General features: G+C 45.1%; 1 protein-coding gene across 2 annotated transcripts in view; it reads right to left on the bottom strand.

Annotated features, from left to right (window-relative positions):
• The window catches only part of CNGA3 (cyclic nucleotide gated channel subunit alpha 3), a 36,866-nt gene extending 19,803 nt beyond the window's left edge, over positions 1–17,063 (bottom strand). For both annotated transcript variants that reach the window (XM_081197574.1, XM_081197575.1), the window contains exon 1: positions 16,448–17,063. The gene's annotated coding sequence lies outside the window, so the exon portion shown is untranslated. The remainder of the gene's footprint in view (positions 1–16,447) is intronic.
• Between the last annotated feature and the right edge of the window lie 7,295 nt (positions 17,064–24,358).

Below are 24,358 nucleotides of genomic sequence, written 5' to 3'. Positions count from 1 at the left end.
GAGACTCTTGAGAGTCCCATGGACTGCAAGAAGATCAAATGTATCCATTCTTAAGGAAATTAACCCTGAGTGCTCACTGGAAGGACAGATCCTGAAGCTGAGGCTCCAAAACTTTGGCCACCTCATGAGAAGAGAAGACTCCCTGGAAAAGACCCTGATGTTGGGAAAGATCACAAGGAGCACAAGGAGAAGGGGACAACAGAGGACGAGATGGTTGGACAGTGTTCTCGAAGCTACAAACATGAGTCTGACCAAACTGCAGGAGGCAGTGGAAGACAGGAGTGCCTGGTGTGCTCTGGTCCATGGGGTCACGAAGAGTCAGACACGACTAAACGACTAAACAATTAAATACAGATGGATCGATCAGTTTCCAGTCTGGATCTGTTTCTCACATATTCAGTCATAAATCAGTCCCATCCGGTGTCTCCACATTTAACTGCAATGATAATAATTTAAAAATCCATATGAACATTTAAATGTTTTATTTCAAAATACCATTTCAATACATATTTTATCGCAACGTATGCCTTTCTAAATGTATTTTATCCTAAAATATGCAATGAATAAAATAAAATTGCACATTCTCTTCCTGAGCAGAGAACTGTAATGTAAAGTTCTGCAGAAGTGCGTACTCTGAAGGATAATTACTTTCCAATCTGTGTCTTAGACCAAGAGGTGTGAATTAAATCAGAGCGTTTAAAAATGCTGATTGAATGAAATCCTCTCCCATCTTTAACTGCAGTTAGTCATGTAGGCTAAAGAAAAAGGAAACTATTCAAAGACTCCATGATGGCATCAACAGACAGTGACTCAGCATATCAAGGCAAATCAGCACATCACCCCCCCCCCCAATCTCTGCAAATCAATTGCATAAAGCACTTCTATTTTCTGTAACATCCATTGAATTGGGAGAAAGGCTAAGCGCAAGCCCAAGTACCTGTAAGGAAATTAGGCAGCATCACTGGCCTTGCTGAAAATGAAAATGACTTGCTTTGTAAAACCTGCTGCTCAACTTTCAGAAAACAACGTGCTGTGTCTCATAATACAAATCCCATGTAATTTATAGAATGTCAACATAAGAATGGCTTCAAGAGGCAGTGAAAGGTTTCCTAGCTTTTCGACCAAAGATACCTTGGACTGCAACTCAGACCACATACCTGAGAAACAGAGCATTCAACTGTCCTTGTTTTCCAGAGACAGTCCCGGATTTACAGAAACCACCCAGGTTTCTGATTTGATACCGGAATGTCCCGCTTTTCCTTAGGATGTCCCCATTTTCATCAGAGAAATGTTGGAAGGTATGGAATTATGTGACCCTCCAACCCAAGGAGATAAGTAACTATGCAACCTTTAGAAGACATCTGAAGGCAGCCTTGTATAAGCACATTTCTAAATGTTTAATGTTTTATTATGTCATATATGTTGGAAACCACACAGAATGGCTGGGGTATATTGTTATTATTATTGTTATTATTATTATTATTATTATCATTATTATTATTATTATTACTATTATTTAGGACTTCCCTATTTTCATCGGAGAAATGTTGGAGGGTAGGACATACTCCATCACACAGGAGTACAGTGGTACCTCGGGTTACAGACACTTCAGGATACAGACTCCGCTAACCCAGAAATAGTACCCCGGGTTAAGAACTTTGCTTCAGGATGAGAACAGAAATTGTGCTCCGGCGGCGCGGCAGCAGCAGAAGGCCCCATTAGCTAAAGTGGTGCCTCAGGTTAAGAACAGTTTCAGGTTAAGAACGGACCTCCAGAACGAATTAAGTTCTTAACCCGAGGTACCACTGCATGTCTCATTGAAGCTTTCTAGTCATTTCCACCCCCAAGCCAAAACATAACCCGTCCTGCAAGTTAACAGCCACACATTGGCCATGGGCCTGAGGCAACCCATGCCTTTCATTGCTGACCATTGATATTGTTTCTTGAGTGAGGAAGCTGAGTTGAATGCTTCCTAGCTTTGCATTCAACTGAGAGTCCTGTGTAAGCCAGAGGAAGCTGTCTTACAGCTCACAAGCTACTCACCAATTTATCCTGGCCTTGTTTATCCACAGCCCTAGGGAAGATACTTACTGAAAGGAGTAGAGTGCTTTTTTTGGCACCCGAGGTCGCAGTCATTTATTTCACCGCAGAATAAATAAACAGATGCCCCTTGCAGCTGAGATCCTGATTTGCATGCTGATCACTTAGGAATGTGGGGTGGTTTTTACATCTGGCGCACTATTATCTATACCCACTGACAGCAGCTCTCCAGGGTTTTAGGGACAGGACATACTCAAGGAGGGACCCAGGTGGCGCTGTGGGTTAAACCGCAGAGCCTAGGACTTGCTGATCAGAAGGTCAGTGGTTCAAATCCCCGCGACGGGGTGAGCTCCCGTTGCTCGGTCCCTGCTCCTGCCAACCTAGCAGTTTGAAAGCATGCCAGTGCAAGTAGATAAATAGGTACCGCTCTGGTGGGAAGGTAAACGGCGTTTCCGTGCACTGTTCTGGTTCTCCAGAAGCGGCTTAGTCATGCTGGCCACATGACCCGGAAGCTGTACGCCGGCTCCCTCGGCCAATAAAGCGAGAGGAGCACCGCAACCCCAGAGTTGGCCACGACTAGACCTAATGGTCAGGGGTCCCTTTACCTTTTATACTCAAGGAGGGTATGAAATAGGGCTGATAAGGGGTGTGGCATCAGAAAAGGGGGTGTGGCTGAGGAGAGCCCCAAAGGGCAGATATAGAGGTTGCACCTGCGTCCAAGACCTGAGGTTCCCCACTCTTGCCACAGTAGTTTTTAGTCAACAAAGTGCTTTACAGTCATTAACTTTTATCCTTACCCTCCAACATTTCTCCGATGAAAATAGGGACGTCCTACCCAGTGCTGTTTTTCTATAAAGAAGTGCCAGAAATCACCATGAATGCCTCCCTTGTTCTCTTATAATGGCAATGGCACCCACCCAAGAGGTGCTGGAACTGAGTTCCGGCAAGTTCCAGCTGAAAAAAGCCCTGGGCCCACCATACCCTCCAACGTTTCTCCAATGAAAATAGCGACATCCTAAGGAAAAGCGGGACATTCCGAGATCAAATCAGAAACTGGGATGGCTTCTGTAAATCCGGGACTGTCCCTGGAAAATAGGGACACATGGAGGGTTTGTTGTTTCTACTCTGTGAAGCACTTATTAATCAGTATGTATCAGGGCTTTTCTCAGTCTCACCAAAGGCAATATGTCACTGGAGTGTCTGGATTACACAGAGAATAGGAGCCATTTCAGACTGTCGCTATTTTGGGTGGGATTCAATCGCCAATTCAGGTTGCACAATAATAGCTGATTGGGAGGTCTTGCACCACAAACTCACCCAGTCCCCCAAAATGGGGAGGTGGTGCAAGTAGAAGCATGATGGAGAAATGTGCTGGGTGGCACTTCCCTGTAAACAAATCAGAATGAATGCTCATTAAGTAGCCAGCATCATCTAACCTGCCTACAAACAAAATAGGATGAAAGCTCAATAAATAGGTTGTGTGGAAGTGCCTTAGGCTGGGGTTCAGGTCTGACAAGCCAAGTATCAGGTCCAAATGAATAGAGCAGTATAGAATAGTTAACCAGAAGAAGCCACTGACAATGCAAGTCCCAGACAGACAGGAAGTCAAATTCTGGAAAAGCACGTCAAAGATCATAAGTGGAGCGGAAATGTAAGAAAGGAATCCAGAGCTGAAGGGACTGCCTGCCACTTCTTCCTACTTCCTTTGGGTCACACATTGCTTGTGAACGGGAACCAAAGGATCCTCTCAGCACAATAAAAGTGGAGCGAGAGCAGGACCAAGGGGAAGGAATGAGAAAAAGACCAAGAAAGAGCAGTTGCCAGACTGTGGAGACAATGGCCTGGTTTGCAGATACAGTGGTACCTCGGGTTACAGACGCTTCATGTTACAGATGCTTCAGGTTACAGACTCCGCTAACCCAGAAATAGTACCTCAGGTTAAGAACTTTGCTTCAGAATGAGAACAGAAATCGCGCGGTGGCGGCGCAGCGGCAGCAATAGGCCCCATTAGCTAAAGTGGTGCTTCAGGTTAAGAACAGTTTCAGGTTAAGAACGGACCTCCGGAATGAATTAAGTTCTTAACCCAAGGTACCACTGTAATGCTCAACCACAGGGGCAGAGAACTTCTGGCCTGTGGGCCACATTTGGCCCACCTAACTCCATTTGGCTCTTTAAGCTGTTTTCCATGCGCACCAGTCCCCACAACTGATATTATATGTGATTGCAAGAATACAACAGGTGGGGACACTGTTTGGCTTAGGTGTGCGCAGTGGCGGAGGAAGAGGAGTGCAGGAAGGGCAGTGAGTGTTGGCGCTAACAGTGCCGGGCGAAGTAGCTCATTGCTACCATTATCATCATGAATGGATGAAGAACTGTCTACACCTGGTAAAATTACCTTTTCCAAACAACCCTCCTAAGAATCAGGAGGTTAATATTTGCATTGGTTCAAATTGTATTTCCAAAGGTGTAATAAAAGCAAAAGCAAAATAACCCACTCAACCAACTCCCCACCACCACCTACGATATTTAACAGTGCTCTGCTTTATTAATACCTTGAATAGAAGATTGGATAATCTCCATTTATTTTAATTTGGACTCTTTCTGTCAAAAGGTGTTGATTTTGACTGCAAGTCTTAAATACTAGTGTGCTCATTTTGTGTGAGCCTATGTGGTTTTATGTATTGTAATTCACAGAAATTACGATCCATAATATTGGGAAATGCGGAGGTATAATGAATAGTATTATTTTCTTTCATCATAGCATCACTGCATCATAACCTTTAAATGGATAAGTGGGGTCATATTTACCCCACCACTGGTCCATTTTTCTATGTCACCATGGCAACCACTTCTGCACTATTGTGTATGATAGAATCTAACACAGAGTTGCCACATTTGGTACTAAAGTACCACACTTGGTACACTTTTGATTACTAAAGTATGGAAATATTACTACTAGTCTTTACCACTTCTTCTACTACTAAATGAACGTGCAAGTCTTTTTGCAGCTCACTTGCCTGGCATTGAATTAGTACTGGAAAATCTCCTAGAGCTAAATTTGACGGCCAAAACAAGAAACGAAGTCCACAGAGTTTTCATTATGCTTGACATCTTTTGCCAGTGTGTTGATGTCATCTGTGTGGTACAAAATATTAGCTGGCATAGATATTTGCAACAAGGCCATCCAGGCTAGAAAAGGCAACACTGGATGTTGAAGTAGCCACTGCAGAAGCTCTCCTCACAGAGCTGACAAAACTTCAAAACATCAGGAAACACATGTGGAATGAAGCCGAATTGGTGGCACCAAACAACCTAAATATAGTAATAAAACTCTCCTGTAAATGTGATGGAGTTTGGTGCAAGAAGGCAAGGCTGCAGGATGACAATTAATTTTCATGCTGTGATTTGAAAAATTTCACTTAAAAAAGGGCCAGAAAAGCTCTTTTTTTTAAAAAAGTAAATAGTAATTTAATCTACCTTTTTTAAATACTATTGTCTTCTGATGATCTAATGTGAATTGCTATATGGAAGTGATGCTTCCATGTGAATTCTCCTTATTTGTATTGTAGGATAAACAAAGATGTCTTTAGACTGGTTCTGCCCCACTGGATGCTGACCCTAGAAGGCGCCACGGGACATTGTAACTATGACGTAATGAATTTAGCAGAAGACGAGACACGGGGGCACCAAATTTTAAATCAAAGGGACCCCACTTTGGATAAAGATTGCAACTTAATTTACCAGAAATACCAGACGTCCCCAGTTCCCGGGACAGTCCCCAGTTCCCGGGACAGTCCCCAGTTCCCGGGACAGTCCCCGGTTTTGCAAATCTGTCCCCGGGAAACATGGCAGCAGGAGTTTCAGCAGCCTGGAGCCAGCCTGGTAGCGCAGTTGGCTCTGGCTGGCTTCAGGAGCTGCTTGCTGCTTGCTGCCACCGTCACTGCTGAAGGGGAAACAGGGACGTCCGGCTGTACAGATCTCCTGCCCCCTTCCCCCTCTGTTTTGACAGATCAGGGGAGGCTCGAGAGTTGCAAGTGGGTGGCCATTGCCCAGGAGGGGCGCAAGGCACGCAGTTTCTCTGCCAGGCAAGGTGCAAAGCCATTCTTTCGTACCCTGTGAAACATAAATGCACAGAGTTTTTAAAAAACTGGGCAGTGGCCGGCCGCCCACGACTCCCAAGCCTCCCCCAATCAGTCAAAACAAAGAGGGAAGGGGGAAGGAGATTGGGGGAAGCTCGGGAGTCATGGGTGGGCGGCGCGCCGTTGCTGTTTTTTAAAAACTCTGCACATTTATTTTTCACAGGGTGCCAAAGAAGGGCTTTGCACCTTTATACAATATGCATGTGTGCTTGGGCCCAGGGTCTTTTGCCTCACCATCCCCACTACTGACTCCCTGTTGCTATTCAGCTTAAAAAAAAAAGTGTCCCCAGATTCATTGAAAAAATCTGGTAACGATAATTAATGTTTTAGAAGAGCCACTATAACTTCTATTTCATATCTTCATTCACGCAGTCAAATCCTATACATTTCTGCTGAGAAATAAGTCCTTTGGTGCTCAGTATGAATTACCCTGAGACAGCAAAGGTTGGTCCATTGGGGCAAATGGGGTGCTGCCCCACCTATCTCATTCTGCTCTCCGTCAGCCCCCAGCTGCCCCCTTTCCTACTTACAACCAGTCCAGTGTGTGGCACTGGTTGTCACCCTTCTTTTCCTCCTCAAGGGCATTTTTAGAAATCTCTCAAGGTTTCCACCTGGCAAAATCCAACCCCTCCCCAATTTTCAGTACCTCTAAGTTGCCAAGAATCCTTTAGGTTCCAAAGCAAAGATATTAAACCATCTGATTTGACGTCTGCTGATGCTGAGCGAACTAAGGGAGGCCGTAGCTCCTCTGAAGCAGTTCCACATTATGGCAGGGTTCGAAGCAAACTTCTCGACATTAGTTTTCGTGCCACACTGAATCTCCCTGCTGGAGGGCAGAACTGGTTGCTTTCCAACACTGAATTCTTGTCCTGCCACAGGTGGGGGGATCAGTTCCTGGGAGTGATCATCATGAAGGACGATGTAACTTTGGCCTGTTTGCATTTAAATTGGCTGCATCTCATCAGAGCTGTTGAAATCGAAATTGAAATTGAATTGAAATATTTTATTGTCACTTGTGCAGCTTGTATACAGTTAGATTACATGAGCACCCCCCCACTCAGCTCTCTTAGTCTTAATTCCCCTCGTTTACTGACACACACACAACAAACCCAAAAGTCAGTTGCCCTTTTGTTATCTTTTCATTCAGCAGCCTAACAGCCCATGGATAGAAGCTGTTCTTTACCCTGTTGGTGCGACTAATCATGCTTCTATATCTTCTGCCTGAGGGCAGGAGATCAAGAAAGTGCCGGCCAAGATGTGAATCATCCCTGAGAATTTTCCTCACTCTCCTGAGGCAACGTTCTTCTGCTATTTCATCCATCAGATTCACGGGACAGCCCATAATATCTTGTGCTGTATTCACCACCCTCTGTAGGCACTTCCTATCAGATGATGTCAAACCGGCGTACCACGCCGTGATGCAGTATGAAAGGACACTTTTTATTGTTGACCGGTAGAAGGAGATCATCAAATGTTGATGGACATCGTTCTTCCGCAATACTCTGAGGAGATGGAGTCTCTGTTGGGCTTTCTTAACCACCTGGGTTGTAGTTATTTTCCAAGTAAGGTCTTCACTGAGATAAATGATGGTTTTGCCCAAATTCCTGTGTTTCTTTCAGAGCCTCCCCATCTTCACCTCTGACCACTGGTTCATCAAATGGCAGTGGATCCTTCATGGACTCATGGATAAAGGGAAACACAGCAGAGTGAGCAGCTCTGTGTTGTACGGGCCTGGAGGAAAGGGCAGTCTGAGAATCCGCAAGCAGGACCTGAGCCCTAGAGCACCCCACCCTCCTTCTGCCCCTCTGCCCCTCCTGTGGTTTCCAGCAGCTGCTGCTCAGAAGCATTACTGCCTCTGACCATGGAGACAGAACATAGCTATCATGGCTAGGAAGCATTGATAATTTTATCCTTCATGAAGATGGCAAATAAAGGGCTTTTTAGGATAAAGGAACTTATTTAGAGATGCCTTCCCTCCCCCCATTGTGAAGGTTTCCCTTTGGGCCCAACACAGGGATCTTTAGTGCAATTGGTTCACATTGCTCAAGCTAGTGTATTTGCAGGCAGACCACTAAACGAAGTGAACTCCAATAGGTACACACTGTTAATTGGTTAAGTTATATGTGGTACTGAAGGCTTGAAAGAGGGAGGGAGACCTTGAGGTCCAGCTAGGTGAGTTAGGCTGGGAACACATCTGGGTGAAAATGTGCCTGCTTTATCCAGCCCATCCTTGATCTATATATCCCAAGGGCAGCTCCTGGTTGAAGATGCTCTGGCCAAAGCGCATTCTGGTGGACCTTCCCTCAGCTCTGATGGTGAGCCCTCACAGGCTTACACTGCAGCTGTGGCATGTGCCTGAGGGTCACCGCTTTAATCTCACATGATGCCTTAGAGCAGAAGTGCAGAACTTCTGGCCTTCCTCTAGACACTCTTGGACCACAACTCCCATCTTCTCTGACCATTAGCAAGGCTGGTTGGGGCTGATGGGAGCTGGAGTCTTAACAGCATTCCAAGGGCTACAGGTTCCTCGCCCCTGTCTTAGAGCACTGGACCAAAAAATGAATAAAGGCAGTGAAAGGATCGTAGTGAACCCTGTCAGAGTGATGCAGCTCCAACAGCTGTCCACAGATGCCAGGTGTTGATGCCAGCATGCTCTGAATGCTTGCAAAACCTGCTTCAATAGAACGATTATTGCACACAAGCCAGAAAAAGGCAAGTGTCACAATTCCGTTGAAATTCCCCCTCACAGGATAAAATGGAAAGGTTTGAGAATCAGAGGAAGAACATCTCATCCATACATGCTACTGCGGAGAACCCATGTGGGGTGCCTTGACCCCATTATGTCAATATCCTTCTCCAGCCCATGCCTATTCGACTAAAATCTCAATCCCTTTCATTTCAGAATAACTTTCTCTTCCAATATTATCGTGTCTTATCAGCTTCAGAGGTCGAGATACACATTTTTATATGAGATAAGTAGTCTCTCCCTCCCTCCCTCACATTCTGTGGTTGCAGTTTTGTGTATTGTGTTTTCTATTCAAAGAGACTGGGGGGAAATAGAGAGGAGACAAAACGTTAAAAAAAACCTACGTTGTGTAGTGATTGTATCAGAGAAGCTTCTGACACTGACTGGCATGGAACATTCAGTTACACGGGAAAGCAAAACCGTTTGCAGTCCAAATTCTGTGAGGGGAGGGGAAAATGTCAGTGTGACTGGAACCAATATCTCGCACAGGCTGTGGAAATGGAAAGAAATACTAGGAGGTTGGGAAGCTGAGGAATAAAGAGCCCAGGGGAAAGAAGACTGAAGGAAGAGTGCAGAACAGTGTACTGAGGAAGATGAACCTGCAAGAAGGGTAGGTGAATATGAAGCATGAGGAAATGGGCGGAAAATGGAGTCAGGATGTATTGTGTGCTGCGTGGAGAGAGCAAGAGGAGAGAGCTACAAAGTTGGGATGAAGAGGCAAGCTGGCTAAAATCAATGAAACAACAACAAAAAGCAGTAGCCTGAGGAAACTATGCATGGAATGGTCACACCACACACTGAAAGCACTTCTATCCCACTTAACAGACAATGTTTCCCCCAGAGAATCCTGGGAATCTTAGTTTGTTAAGGGTGCAGGGAACTTTAGGTAAAAAGGTAAAAGTACCCCTGACCATATTAGGTCCAGTCACGGACGACTCTGGGGTTGCGGCGGTCATCTCACTCTATCGGCCAAGGGAGCCGGCGTTTGTCCACAGACAGCTTCCGGGTCATGTGGCCAGCATGACTAAGCCGCTTCTGGGAAACCAGAGCAGCGCATGGAAATGGCGTTTACCTTCCCACTGGAGCGGTACCTATTTATCTACTTGCACTTTGACGTGCTTTCGAACTGCTAAGTTGGCAGGAACAGGGATCGAGCAAAGGGAGCTCACCCCCGTCGCAGGGATTCAAACCGCCGACCTTCTGATTGGCAAGCCCTAGGCTCTGTGGTTTAGACCACAGCGCCACCTGCAGGGAACTTTAGCTGTGTGTAATTCCCAGGATTCTTTGGGGGGAAGCCATGCCTGTTAAAATGGAATAAGATTGCATTCAATGTATGGTGTGGAAGTGAACAACAGTAGAGGAACAAATAGCCAGACAATGCCACGGAGAACAAAAATGTCCTCAGCTAATGACAAAACGAAGACAAAGGAGTAGCCAGGCAGTGGTGTAGTCAGGGTGCTGCATAAATTCAAGACCCGAGACCAAGGAAGCGCTATTGCATCAAGGCATGGCTAAAACAGCAATAGAAAAAGAGGGAATATGGAACAAGCCTTGGCACACAGACCTTAATGCAATCTGATTAAAGAACGACCAATCAATTCATCACATGACATCTAGTTGAATTACCTATAAATTATATTTGCATATCAGGGAAACCAATATTTCTGAAGCAATACTTTCTTCAGTTTTGGATGGTGCAAACACATCATATCAGGCAGCACCTTAGAAGAGGCATTTCTCCTGTATGTGAGAGAAAGAAAGAAAAATGCCACTTTTTAAGGTGGTCCTTGTTATTCACTGGTTTTGCTATTGCACCATCAGTGTGCACAGTACTTTACAGAGTGCAAGAAACTGGGTCCCAGCCCTGCAGAGCATGCAAACTAAACTTTAGCACATGGGAAACCACAGGAAAAGAGAGAGAGATGAGGAAATGAGGAAAAACTACGGTAAGCATGTGTGTGTGTGTGTGTGTGTGTGTGTGGTGCTGTCCAATTAATTGGAAGCACCCTTTTATTTAATTGAAAAGGTTTTTTATTTTTTAAAAAATAACCCACTGGAAAAGTGCAAACCAATTGTGCCTGCTCAAAAATAAGCCCCACTGTTTTCAAAGGGACTTGCTGTCGATAAGGTGCTATGGGGCTGCAGTCTAAATATTGCGATCCTCATATATAGGAAAGGATGATCTTCCTCAGGTGGATTGGACTCACAATCTCTCTGGAAAAACTAGGACAGGATAGGACAGGGCAAACACTTCTACCATAAGAAATGATAGATTGTGGGTTTTCAGTCACAGCAGATGTGCCTGGCCGTGAGCAATTTCTAGAAATAATGAGCTCCCTTTTTGCAGTCTGTTTACTACAAGGTTGTCATAGTTCCCATGTCTCATGGATCACACCAAGAATCCAAGGATCACACAGAGAAAAAAGCATTTTTCCCACTGGCTTGTGAAGACGAATAGGGAAATCATGAGAAGCTTTTTCTGTGCAGCAGAACTTAAAAGTCAGCAAGTTAGCATGTGTTTGTGCTAACCTGCATCAGCCATTTCCCAGAGAAAGTTAGGGTTCCTTGGAATCTTATCAAAAGCTTAAAGATAGCCTGCTGATCATCTTTTAGTTTTACTATAGTGAAGCAAAATGTATGGTTCTTTTCCCTTAAGAGTGTAGCCTCTTCCACACTACAGAAAGAGGAGTGTGCCATTTGCACAGGTGTGAAATATTATCCGGCACACTATCGGCAAGGTGTTATGGATCAGTAGAATGCTGCCATACTGATGTGAGGAAACTCCTATACATTTCTATTCAGAAGTAAGTTCCATGGAGTTCAGCGGTGTTTATTCCCAGAAGAGTAGATACAGGATTGCAGCCTTAAATATGAAAACTCCCTTGGCAGTTTTGTCTATCATGGGAACATAGGCAAAGGTAAAGGGACCCCTGACCATATTAGGTCCAGTCATGGCTTACTCTGGGGTTGCAGCGCTCATCTCGCTTTATTGGCCGAGGGACCCGGCATACAGCTTCCGGGTCATGTGGCCAGCATGACTAAGCCGCTTCTGGTGAACCAGAGCAGCGCACAGAAACGCCGTTTACCTTCCCACCAGAGTGGTACCTATTTATCTACTTGCACTTTGACGTGCTTTCGAACTGCTATGTTGGCAGGAGCAGGGACCGAGCAACGGGAGCTCACCCCGTCGCGGGGATTTGAACAGCTGACCTTCTGATCGGCAAGTCCTAGGCTCTATGGTTTAACCCACAGTGCCACATATTTTGCTTTAAATGGCAGACCACAAGGACCTAAGTGATATTCATTTCTCACTGGCACTAGTACAAATTCAGTTCCACAGTTTCCAACACTGTTGAGAATGATACAATATGTATGTGACTTTGATTTAACCTAGTTTTAATTCCAGGGTGTATGCTAATTCCTATGGAGCAATAATAAAGAAGAGAGTGATTTCAAGCACACTTGGGCTGTCTTTTCTTCACACTGAATATCCACAACTAGCCATCAGAATCTGAAGTAAGGGCATTGAGTTCAGATGGCATGGGTTATGTCCACTAAATTATACTCAGGTATCCACCAAAATCAATGGACTTAATGTTCATCACAACAAATTCAAGTCCACTGGTTTCAACATTTCTGCTCTGAAAAGATTTAGTCACTTACAACCCTATGACTTTTAGGCTAGTGTTATGAGTCTGGGAAGCTCTCATTACAGAAATTAGATATTGGAAAGGCTGGGAAAGATCTGTGAGCTTTCTAAGTTCATATGCTTCTTGCATGCATGGAAGAACCATTTTTTCCCCTGCCTGGATACAAAGTGTGGAATGTGAACCAGTGATGTGACTCGTTTTCCATCAGTAGAGACCACTATTTCCCATCAGCAACGTGATGGCAATCTCGAACCCAAGCCTGTATTTGTTGCCAACTACTCCCAAGCTGTGGCTGAGAGCCTACGCTGAAAAAGAATGTGCACAAAGACCATGGGAACTGTCCCTGAATCTCCAAGCATCAGTAACACTAAGGAAATGACACCATAAAGCATCTCAACATCAGACAAAAATTAAGAGGGTGGTCTTTTTTCACATATTAACAAAGTGGCTCAAATTAGCAACTTCAGCTGGAGATAGATCATAGTATATGAAAGAAGTGAAGATTACCTGGGACTATGGTTGGCCATTGCGTGGGGAAGCAGAGTGGGGAAGCTTTGGCCAGAGGCAGATTTAGGGCAGCGCGACTGGTTCTGCCACACTGGGCGCTGAGCCTAGGGGCACTGCAGGGCATCGGAACCATGACATAGTGAATTGAGCAGAACGGAATGTGAGAGGTGGGGGTGCCCAATTCTGGCCTCACACAGGGCACTGCTGGAATTTGAGAGGCCAAAGTCTGCCCCTGCTTTGGTCCCCCAAGTGTCGCTTGACTACAACTCCCATCATTCCTGACCCCTGGCTATGCTGATGGGAGCTGAGGCTCTAAAAATATCTGGAAGACCACAAGTTCCCCAACTCTGGCGTGCTCTCTCATTTCTTTTATGCAGCTATCCTCTCTCTAGTCAAAGAGAGAGCATTGCAAAACAGTAGCTTTTTTATTACACGTACAAAAGCTATTATTGGGCACTTTTGGAAGCCTGTTCTAAGCACACTTGTGCATTTTTGTAGCCTCCCACTGTCTAGTCAGGAAGAGGGAAGGCTATTTAGAGTCACATCATCTGCTTTTGGAATAAAGGCATGCCCTCCCCCTAAATCTTTAGTTGTATTTCCTAAACCTTAAGTGTGTAATGTGAGAATTCCCAAAGGGAGACAAAGAGACATCAGCCACAGACATTCATTCTCAGTCTTCTCTGGCATTCTGCTTACTGTGGAGTCAGGCTGGTCATGACAACCCACCTTCACTCCAGGTCAAGCCCAAGGGGATGGGGAGAGGGAGGAAGCAAGAAGGTAAATCTGCCCACCTCCTACTCAGTTCAAAGCAGGCTGCCTTTCAGTTCCCACCTTAGAGCTCTGCTGGCAGCAACCAACTCTGTTCCCCAAAAAACAGGATGGGTACCACAACTGCTGATGTGGGCAGTATCTTCAGTGAACAGCAACAAAGTGAATTGGTGGAACTGCTATTGCCGCTATCTTGCCATCCCCAGTTCCATGTCAGAAAGACAGGTGAAAAGAGTCTTTCCTCAACCAAACATGGTCAATATGACAATTGTGATACCTAGGATGGAGTCCAGAGCCATTTCTCTGTCTCCTCATCTCACAACCCTCACCCAAGCCACCGCCATCTTCCTAAGACGTGGGCATCAAAGATGGGTGAGAGTAATGCCCTCTCAAAACATACACTTTCCACAGCCTCACTCCTAGTTCAAAAAAATGGACCTTTAGATATATACATATTGAAAGGTTTGGCCTTTCGACAGGTGGGACAGCTGTAGAAAGGGCCAGTATATTGCTGGCAAGACTGCCTGGGACGATGCTTTGCTTCTCTTCCATTATGTCCCTGTTGCTTTTTTGCTCCACGGAACTCAATAGAAACCATGGTGAATGGGATTAGCCCTTTTTTTAAAAAATAAATATTTATTAAGGTTTTTACAATGTTACAAAATGGGATTAGCCCTTATTTTGCGATGTTCTGCTCCTTCATTGGAATAGCACTGCCTTGGCTTTAATTTCTTATACAGTGGTACCTCGGGTTAAGTACTTAATTCATTCCAGAGCTCCGTTCTTAACCTGAAACTGTTCTTAACCTGAAGGACCACTTTAGCTAATGGGGCCTCCCGTTGCCACCGCACCGCCGGAGCACAATTTCTGTTCTCATCCTGAACAGAGGTACTATTTCTGGGTTAGCGGAGTCTGGAACCTGAAGCGTAAGTAACCTGAAGCGTATGTAACCCAAGGTACCACTGTACAATGACAGAATGTAACAAAACAGAACTCATAGACATGGGCATTGGCCATGCTGGCTGGGACCGACATAAGTCCAGCAACATCTGGAAGACCACAAGTTCCCCATCTATGCATTACATTCTGCATCCAGAGGGGAAATGAAATCCCCATTCCTGAAAAACCATCATTTTACTTTTCCCATGCACTTCTAAAATAGCTATCTGTAAGGTAGAAGGGCAGTGGGCGAAAATGTTGCAGGAAGACATGCATTTTGGGGAAAGTCAACATGGACTGCTACAGGAGAAAACACACACACACTCCATGCAGTTTTGCAAACTCCACAATGTTCTTTGTGCCACACATGTTTCTTAAGAAGACTAAATTCTCCTGCCATCCTGCCATTCATTTTACCTGCCTTAATGCTGGTAGGGCAATCTGACCAGCAGTCCTCAATAGTTCCCCAGTTGACCCAGATAGTCTTCTCATCTTGTCTTCCCCTTCCCAGGAAATAATTTGGGGGGTTTGGGGGAGGCTTTTTGTGGTTAAGTTTCAGTTAGAGTCAATCGGGCATTTTAAAAGCCTAATAGTCATGCATTGGGAGGATTTTGGTTGCGGAGTAGAGTCCCAGCTAAAGCAGGAAGGGTTAACCCTTCCAACTCCATTCACTGCAACTTCCCACCTTCCCATCAGAACTGCCTCTGCCTGAATTCTGTTCTCAGCAAAACTTTACAGTGAATCTTTATGCAAAAGGGAACCAGTGTCAACCAAAAAGTAACAGGAGAGAGGCGTCCTCAGGAAAAAAAATCCGTTTCAGCGGCACATGCACAATTAGCAAGAGAATCTGTTTAGCCTGGAATGTTCTCCAAAGCAAATGGGAGGCTAGAAGCAAGCCCCATTCCAGGCTAAGCTCTGAGAGAAGGGAGGGGTGGCGATGGAGCGACCCGCTTCCCAGAGCAACATAGGAGGCCGAGGAAGAGCGGGGCTCTGCATGACAAGCCCAGTGCCTGGCGCATTAAGATTACAGCGAGAGACTAAGAGTAAGACCGGCTAAAAGGAAAAGCAGCTCTAGGCTTTTGCTATCCTGTTAAGGTCTTTACAGGGATCAAAATGTCAGGCAATTGGCTTGTTCCGCGCACATTTCTGGCCACCTTCAAGGTATGGGCTTAGATGCTCTCCTTGCCTGGACAAGGACTCGGTATAGTTGGAGAGACTTGCCCCCAATGTTTACTTTCTAAAATTTTAAAAAAGCACCACGGAGTCACAGAAGCCCTTCTACGCTATGCCAGCCTTTTGCACGTGTTCAACGGCACCGTTTTCTTCCAGATGTCTCAAATCTGACCTCTAGCACTGAAAATAAATAAAGATTCAGGGGCGTTCTATATCCTTCTCTGTTTGTGTAATAATAGTTATGCTGTGAACTAGATGGTGCTCCTCTCTTTGAGATCAATAAAAGCACAGGAGCGTCTTTGATGCCCCCAGTCTACTACCCTGTCGCTCTTGGGATTTCCGACACACACACACACACACCGCTTTTTGCAATACAGCGGAGCCCCTCAATTTAACGCCTTCCACCAGCAAGCAGGGAAGTCCCGTTTCCCTTACGCTCATGTACCCTCGCGGCTACTTTGCAGAAAAGTTACCAAGTTTCCTACCTGCTCTTTCTTGGTGTGCGCAGACTGCGGGGACATGGCCTCTTCGAAACGAGGAAGGAAGAGGAGAAACAAAACCAAAGTGTGGAAACCGCGAGATTAATAATAATAATATTATTAAAAATATCCAAGGGCAGCTTTCAAGCTCTCCCTAAGGGAGCGCGTCCGGTCAGATCCATCCCGAGGGGCGCTTTCCCACGCTGGTCCTATGAAGGCAGCTCCGAGTCCTTTTCTGCGACGGGAGTCTTTTTTAAACAGGAACGCTTCACTTCGCTTCTCTGGAACCTCACAGCCTTGCTGGCGCCCGTTGCCCGGAACAGTGGCGATTCTGACCGGCTTCCCTCTTTATCTCTGGTCACTGGGCGCAGGGGTTGGGTCCGCGCGCTGTTTCAGCACCAGCAGCGTTGGACAGCTCCAAGCGGGAGGCAGCGAACCGACGCGTTGCGCGTGCGTTTTGCTTTATTGTGGCAGCGGCGGCGGCAGCGGGCGCAACAGTCTCGTCAGTCTGCGCTCTCCTTCCTGCCACCAAGCGCGCCTTCCTCCCTCTCTCCCTTTGCGCCTTAATCTGCCCCAGCAGGGCAGCACGCCGGCCAACGAGCCCGCCCAGACCTTCAGCGCTCATTGAGTCCGAGGACGCCTTCCTCCTTCAGACAGCAAAACTCCATCTCTCCCCAAGCTTTTGGAGGGCGTAGATGAAGCTTTCCGTGATATTTGGGTAAGGGGGGAATTCGCAGCGTCTGTTTTTAACCAATGGCTTCATTAAACCAGCTTCTGAAATTTTGCCCCTGCAAAAAAAAAATCTACCTAGTCTGTTCCCACCACCAGTTTACTGCTGGCCGCTTTGAATAATACAGTATGGAGGAGCAAAACTTTTGCCACTGAAAATACTCTCAACAGGGAGTTGCAAGGAGTCCTGGTTCCCTATCATGATGCTAGCTTTGCAAACTTGTTTTGTTCGGGGCTTTTTGCTTGCACAGTGTTCATGCATTTTTAGGGATACACTTTAAAACTGCTGCTCCTGACCTGGTGACCTCCAGCTGTTTCACATTCCAATTCCCACCAGACCCAGCCCACAAGGCCAATGCCCAAAATGATGGGAGTTGTGTTCCAAAATATTCAGAGGGCATGAGGTTAGGAAAGGGATCTTTAGAACATCTTAGTGCGCACCTTTACCTTTAGTGCGCACCTGAGGAAAGTGATGTGTGAAATGACCTTACTCTGGTGCCTGTATGGTTTCAACTTATCTGAAGGGGTTCTAGGAGTGAGAGACATTGTAGCCACCATTTCTTGGAACACAATAAAAAAAAGGCCAGTTTCAAAAAGGGAGGGACATGTGTTCAAGATTTTTGTATTTATGCCATTCTTTTCAGTGCTCCCAGGAACAATTGTTTTACTTCTTGTACCAAGTTAGGCCTGTAAAGACTCCTACTAGGCCTTTAAAGATTCTCTGTCATGGATGTTTTAGCCAAGATTCCTGCATCGCAGGGGGTTGGACTAGATGACCCTTGGGGTCTCTTCCAATTCTACGATTCTATGATTCTAGTATACTCATGCTGGTCTTTCATTGGGGAAGGATTATCATGGTGAGGGTACTTAAGAACTTTCCTCTGGCCCATGCATCACCCTGTAACTACCATGTGGCAACTGAAGTAGGCGACTTCTTTTTCAGAGTGAAAGAAGAGAAGAAGGAAAATTCTCTACCAGATATGGTTTTAATATTGCCACTAACATTGTTATATTTATGGGAAGGCAAAAGTCCATCCAGTTTAGCATCCTGTCCTCACAGTAGTTCAACCAGATGCTAACAGGAAGCCCAGCAGCAAAACCTGATCACAAGAGTGCTCTGCTCACTTATACTTCCCAGCAACAGGCATTCAGATACTTCTTTGGTTATCATTTGTAGCAGAGTAAGATAAACACGGTTTTAACAGTGAGTCCGTAAGTGGCTGTGGAGGCCAATTCTGGATCCACACGTCCTTCCACAGTGGGGACATTGGTTTCCGGGTGGAAGTTGATCACGGTGTGGATTTGCCAAGCGTGCCTTCCTCTTAGCATGTTTCTCCCTTTTGTCCTGAGTTTAAGTGTCTTCAAAGCCCATGACACCTTTGGTAAAGGCTATTCTCCAACTGGAGCACTCGCAGGCAACGGGGGGGGGGGGGACCGCTCAGGATCTGGGGACTCTGCCTGTCCACGCAATTCTTGGTGTTTATACTACATTTTTTAAAATTTGCCTTGAGACAGTCTTTAAACCTCACTGCCTCCCACAGTGGAGATGAAATGTAGCCATCAGAGATGGTAGCCTTATCCTCCACGAATTTGTCTAATCCTCTTTTAAAACCATCCAAGTTGGCGGATGTAACTATATCTTGTGCGAGCAAATTTCTTGGTTTTCCTTGTGCTGTGTGAATAAGTACTTTATTTTTTATTTTTTTCCTGGTCTGAATCTTCCAACACTCAGCTACGCTGGAATTGCAGCCTCACCTTTCAGGGGGTTTACTTACTATTCGAGGGTACCTTTACTTCTCTCCACAGGTACACAAACTCTAGTGATTGCAGGCTAGGCAATAACCCATTAGTGACATCAGTTCCTCCCTCTTCAAATTAAAAAGGAGGGAGAGCTAGAAAGGCATTAGAGATAAAGACACCGTACTGGTAAGATATTTCTGGCCAGGAGGACAGCAGTTGTTGTTCTAAATCCCAGCATGATCTGTGTCATGCCTTTAGTGTTCATTCTCCTGCAGCTGGGGCACAGAACTGCTGCTGAATATTTACAGGTATTTAAAAGGGTATCATAGCTGTAAAGATATACCTGCAAAGGGTATAATATGGGGTGTGGGTGGCGCTGTGGGTTAAACCACAGAGCCTAGGGCTTGCTGATCAGAAGGTTGGCAGTTCGAATCCCCGCAACGGGGTGAGCTCCTGTTGCTCAGTCCCTGCTCCTGCCAACCTAGCAGTTTGAAAGCACGTCAAAGTGCAAGTAGATAAATAGGTACCTCTCCAGCGGAAAGGTAAACGGTGTTTCCGTGCGCTGCTCTGGTTCGCCAGAAGCAGCTTAGTCATGCTGGCCACATGACCCAGAAGCTGTACGCCGGCTTCCTCGGCCAATAAAGCTAGATGAGTGTCACAACCCCAGAGTCGTCCACAACTGGACCTAATGGTCAGGGGTCCCTTTACCTTTTAAAAGGGTATAATATTGTGCTGCCATGGAGGATGCAATCTGCAGTAGCAATGCGCGTGACAAACCAGAGATGTTCCTGGAGTTCAGCAATCGGATGCAGAATTTACCAGCCATCTCTTCCTCTTACACCATTGTTTTTAAAGGCACGATGGAATACGAGTATTTCCAGATCTTTCCTGTGCTCCACGCTTAAGCCATCAAGAGGTGTCCATCTTTCTGTGAATTAAGCCATATCCATCTCGGTTTTGTGCGGCTTTCAGTTTGCTTTTCTAAACAGCTACCCATATCCCAACTTAGCACTTTAGCCTCGAGTCAGCTTCCAACACAAAACCAAGAAAATGCCATGAGATCCAGCCATCTTAACTTCCTTTCCTGACCAATAAAAACAAGTGCGAAGAATCAAGGATATTTCGGTTCTGCATTATAGTTCCCAGGACCGCTAGAAAGCCAGTCTTGCCATACAAATTGACTGGCAAAGTCAGCACAATCTAGCAGCTAAAGTAATGGGTTTGAATCATAGAACTGGAAGGGACCACCAGGGTCATCTAGTCCAACCCCAGCAATACAGCAATACAGGAACCTTTTGTCCAATGTGAGGCTTCAACCCCTGACCCTCATATTAAAAGCCTCACACTCTCCCAGTTGAGCTATCCCTCTCACATGTTCTGGAAGATCCAAGTACCGATTCTTCTGGCTTCACTGTTGACGCATTGGGCAAACATTAACATTTATGGTAACACTCACCTGCTTAGATGTTGGTGGGTTCCAATTCCCATCAGTCCCGGCCAGCATGGCCAATGGGCAGTGAATATGGGAGTTGTAGTCCTCCAAAATCTGCTGATCAGAGATAATCCATCCTTGTCTCAGATGTATCTAAGACATGAACCCTCAACAGCATAACAGAAAGACTGATTCTGTCATTGCCCTCACCTTCAGTTAGAGTTGCTTCAATTCAACATGTATACAGTTCAGTATTTAGCCCACAGCTGTTTCTTAGCCTGTAATCAATCACAAACTTAGGAAATGGACTTTTGGGGATCATGTATGGTTGTGGCTTCCTGCAGTATGTTTCTGCTGTGTACTTTGTGCAAAAATACCTCCCGTGTAAAATCATAGAACTGTAGAATTGGAAGGGAGTGTAATCTAGTCCAACCCCCTGCAATGCAATGCAGGGATCTCAACTAAAGCATCCAAGACAGGTGGCCATCCAACCTCTGCTTAAAAACCTCCAAGGAAGGGGAGTCCACAACCTTCCGAAGGAGTCCATTCCACTGTCAAACAGCTCTTACTGTCAGAAAGTTCTTCTTGATGTTTAGTCGGGATCTCCTTTCCTGTAACTTGAAGCCATTGGTTCGTGTCCTACCCTCCAGAGCAGGAGAAAACAAGCTTGTCCCTCTCTTCCATGTGGCAGCCCTTGAGATATTTGAAGATGGCTATCATATCTCCTCTCAGTCTTCTCTTTTCCAAGCTGAACATACCCACTTCCTTCAACCGCTCCTCATAAGGCTTGGTTTCCAGACACTATATACAACCACCTCACATATCATAGAGTAGAATTGTGCCCAGGTTTAAATAAATAAATAAATACTTCAAATCTTTCCCTTCTACTGCCAGGTGCAAAGCATTCCTCAGAGTTGTCTGCTCCGTACTTTGTGTATAGGTTGCAGATGAAAATATGTATGAGATCCACCAGTACTTTGGACATTATATTGTGAAGAAATTGCAGTGTTACTGAGGAAGTAGAAATCAAGGGGAAAGTAGCCCTAAGGCTCAGCGATGTTTAGCTAGACCTTAGCCAGACACTCTGTGCCTGATTCGTTGACCCCGCTCCAATCTGTGATGGTCACCACTTGAAAATCAAATCTGGAAGGGCTATTTCTGTTTCCAATAGATGATTCATGCCTTTATATTCAAACTCATTCTAATTAATGCTCAAGACTGAATAAAATTACCATAGCATATGAGTGTCTGAAAAATGATATTATATAGTTTGATAGCCAATTTAATATTTGCCCCATATTATAAAGTGATGCGGCATTCTGGCATCTGACAAACCACCACTACCAGGTTTTTAAAACAATTTCTGAAAAATTGAATTAAACAGTATTTCTTTTATTTAAAAAATGCAAAAGCAGGCCACTTTTCCTACTGAAGTGTCTAGAGAAAGGGACTCTCCTGATTGCAATACTATCTTCTCCACTAATGCAGAGAATATTTGAAATGTTTTTAAATTAGCTATCATTTCTTTGTTGCACTCCTGGTTCTCAACTCAATAACTCCAAGACTCAGTTTCTCTAAGTCTGTTAGTTTTAGAAAATGCCCTTCCAATCCTTTCCCCAGCCCAGTCCACTAGATTAATGATACAGAACTGATATTGAATCTGTTTTCTTAGGTAAATCAAAGCCATAATTGGTGATAATTCCTTATCCCCTAAATTGTTTTGCTTTTTAATTACATAAAATGTATATACCTCTTGGTTGTAGAAAGGCAAAACAAAACAAAACTTCTCAACACGGCTTGGGTAGATTTTCTGGTTGGCTGACTGAAATTTTTAACACATAGCCGTCAATCCTGAATGCTTTTACTAGGCAGGAAGCCCCACAGAAAAGAATGGGACTTGATTTTCAGTAAACATATATTGGATTGCACAGCAAACTGTGTACTTTGACCATCTAAATTAAATTTGATTGGATTTACCAAGTTACACTTGGGACTACGTAAATCTGCCCTCTGTTTGTCAATACTACTAGAACCTTGAAAGATAATATCCATGTAACAATCAATAAAACTCAATGATTCGATTCCTTCTGAAGCCGTGAAGGGCATCCCTGTCCAAGTCAAAATAGACCGTAACAGTTTTAACTGTATTAAGTGAGAAATTCAATTTACTATTAGGAGGAGCTATAAGGCACTTTCTTGACTGCATAGATCAAGGAGGTTGGTCATAGCTAGAGACGAGAAAAGGGCAAATGATCACAAGCTGAATAAATTATTCCTTCTCTCCCTGGATTTTTTTGAATAGCTTTTGTATCAAGCTGCTATTACAGTAAGAATGCCCTGGATACCATGAGTATCCAAAGTAAGGGTCTTCTTGATGACATACATAAACACAACCCACACAGTCTTGGTTAATCCTTGTCCACCTAGGGATGGTGGATAAATTAAATTCAGTTCAATTTTAAAGGCGAACTTATGCTAGAGAAAGGTGTCAGGAGCAGGTCAGTAACAACTCACATGGCCTCAGCAAAGTCAACTCTTTATTCAAAGAAACAAACAGCTAAGGAGACCTAGTGAGCCCAGCTGCTCCTCCCAGTAGATCTTGCCCCAATGAGGCAGTTGTGAAGACTGAAGGTCCCCACCTTCCCTGTTTCCTAAGCCACCTCCTTAGAGAGCCAGTGTGGTGTAGTGGTTAAGAGCAGTAGACTTGTAATCTGGTGAACTGGGTTCGTGTCTCTGCTCCTCCACATGCAGCTGCTGGGTGACCTTGGGCTAGTTACACTTCTTTGAAGTCTCTCAGCCCCACTCACCTCACAGATTTTTTGTTGTGGGGGAGGAAGGGAAAGGAGAATATTAGCCGCTTTGAGACTCCTTTGGGTAGAGATAAAGTGGGATATCAAATCCAAACTCCTCCTCCTCCTCCTCCTCTTCTTCTTCTCCTCCTCCTCCAGGTCCTTCCCAAGCAATCTGGTCTGTCTTTGCTCTTCCCTCTTTATACCTCTTTGTCTTCAGGGAGACCACAGGGGAGTGGAACTGGCACCCCAGGAGGGGGAGACTCACTGGCTTCTTCAGCCTCTCTACCTCTTTGTGCCCCTTCTCTCCAGCCTCCACTTCTGCCTCTGAGTCTGGACTGCTCTCCACCACAGCCTCTTCCTGCTCACTAAGCCCTGTTACCACTTCAGCTTCCAACACCTTCTCCTCCCAGTCTGCTCCCTCTTCTCCCTCTGACCACTCATCACCGTCCCACCACCAACCCCCTAACTCTGAGCCTTCTTCCCTTGGGGGCTTCCCAGCTAGTGCCTCTGACCTACTCCTCTGCATCCAGACAGTCCATGACACCAGCTCTTTCTCACATGACTGGATGTCTCCTTGTACCGTGCACTAAATTGCAGCCGGCAAGATCTACCAGGACATGTTGCTGTGCTCACTAGAGTTTGCTGCATTTCCTGGAATAAAGAGTTAGCTTCACTGACTGCATGTGATTTATTGCCAACTTTCTCCTGACTCCCGCTCCTGTCTACTGAATGAACAACTGCAACCGCAAAAGGTGCAAACCATTTCATATACAGTTTGTGGAAGGACCTCTAAGCGGCTATGCACCGTTGCTCTACAAAGCTGTTAATGTTTAATGAATAGACTTACACTGAAGGTAAATTTTGTTCCATGCTTATAATAAAGCGTGGGCCATTGATATAAATGCAAGGCGGCAGCAGAGGAAATAGGCATAAAAATATGTTGATTGCAATGGCTTGAGTTAACTATCTAACTTAGAGCAATCCTTCCTCCATAATGTAGGAGGACAGGGCACCTACTTGATAAATGGGTGCATAGTTAAAGATAAAAAGAAAGTAGCTTGTAGGCTGATGAATGCAGCTAAGAAGATTAACACAAATAAATTACTTGAATAGATCATCAGATCCAATACATCTGAGCTGATGTAGTTGGATTCAGTTTAAGCATATAATTACACAGCACAGCCCCAAGTGATTATAAAACAGATTGTTATAACTTGTAGGGGC

Source organism: Podarcis bocagei (assembly GCF_964188305.1).
Source record: "Podarcis bocagei genome assembly, chromosome: 6".
NCBI lineage: Eukaryota > Metazoa > Chordata > Lepidosauria > Squamata > Lacertidae > Podarcis > Podarcis bocagei.
Note: the sequence above shows the minus strand (reverse complement) of the source record. Positions and strands in the feature narration are given on the sequence as shown.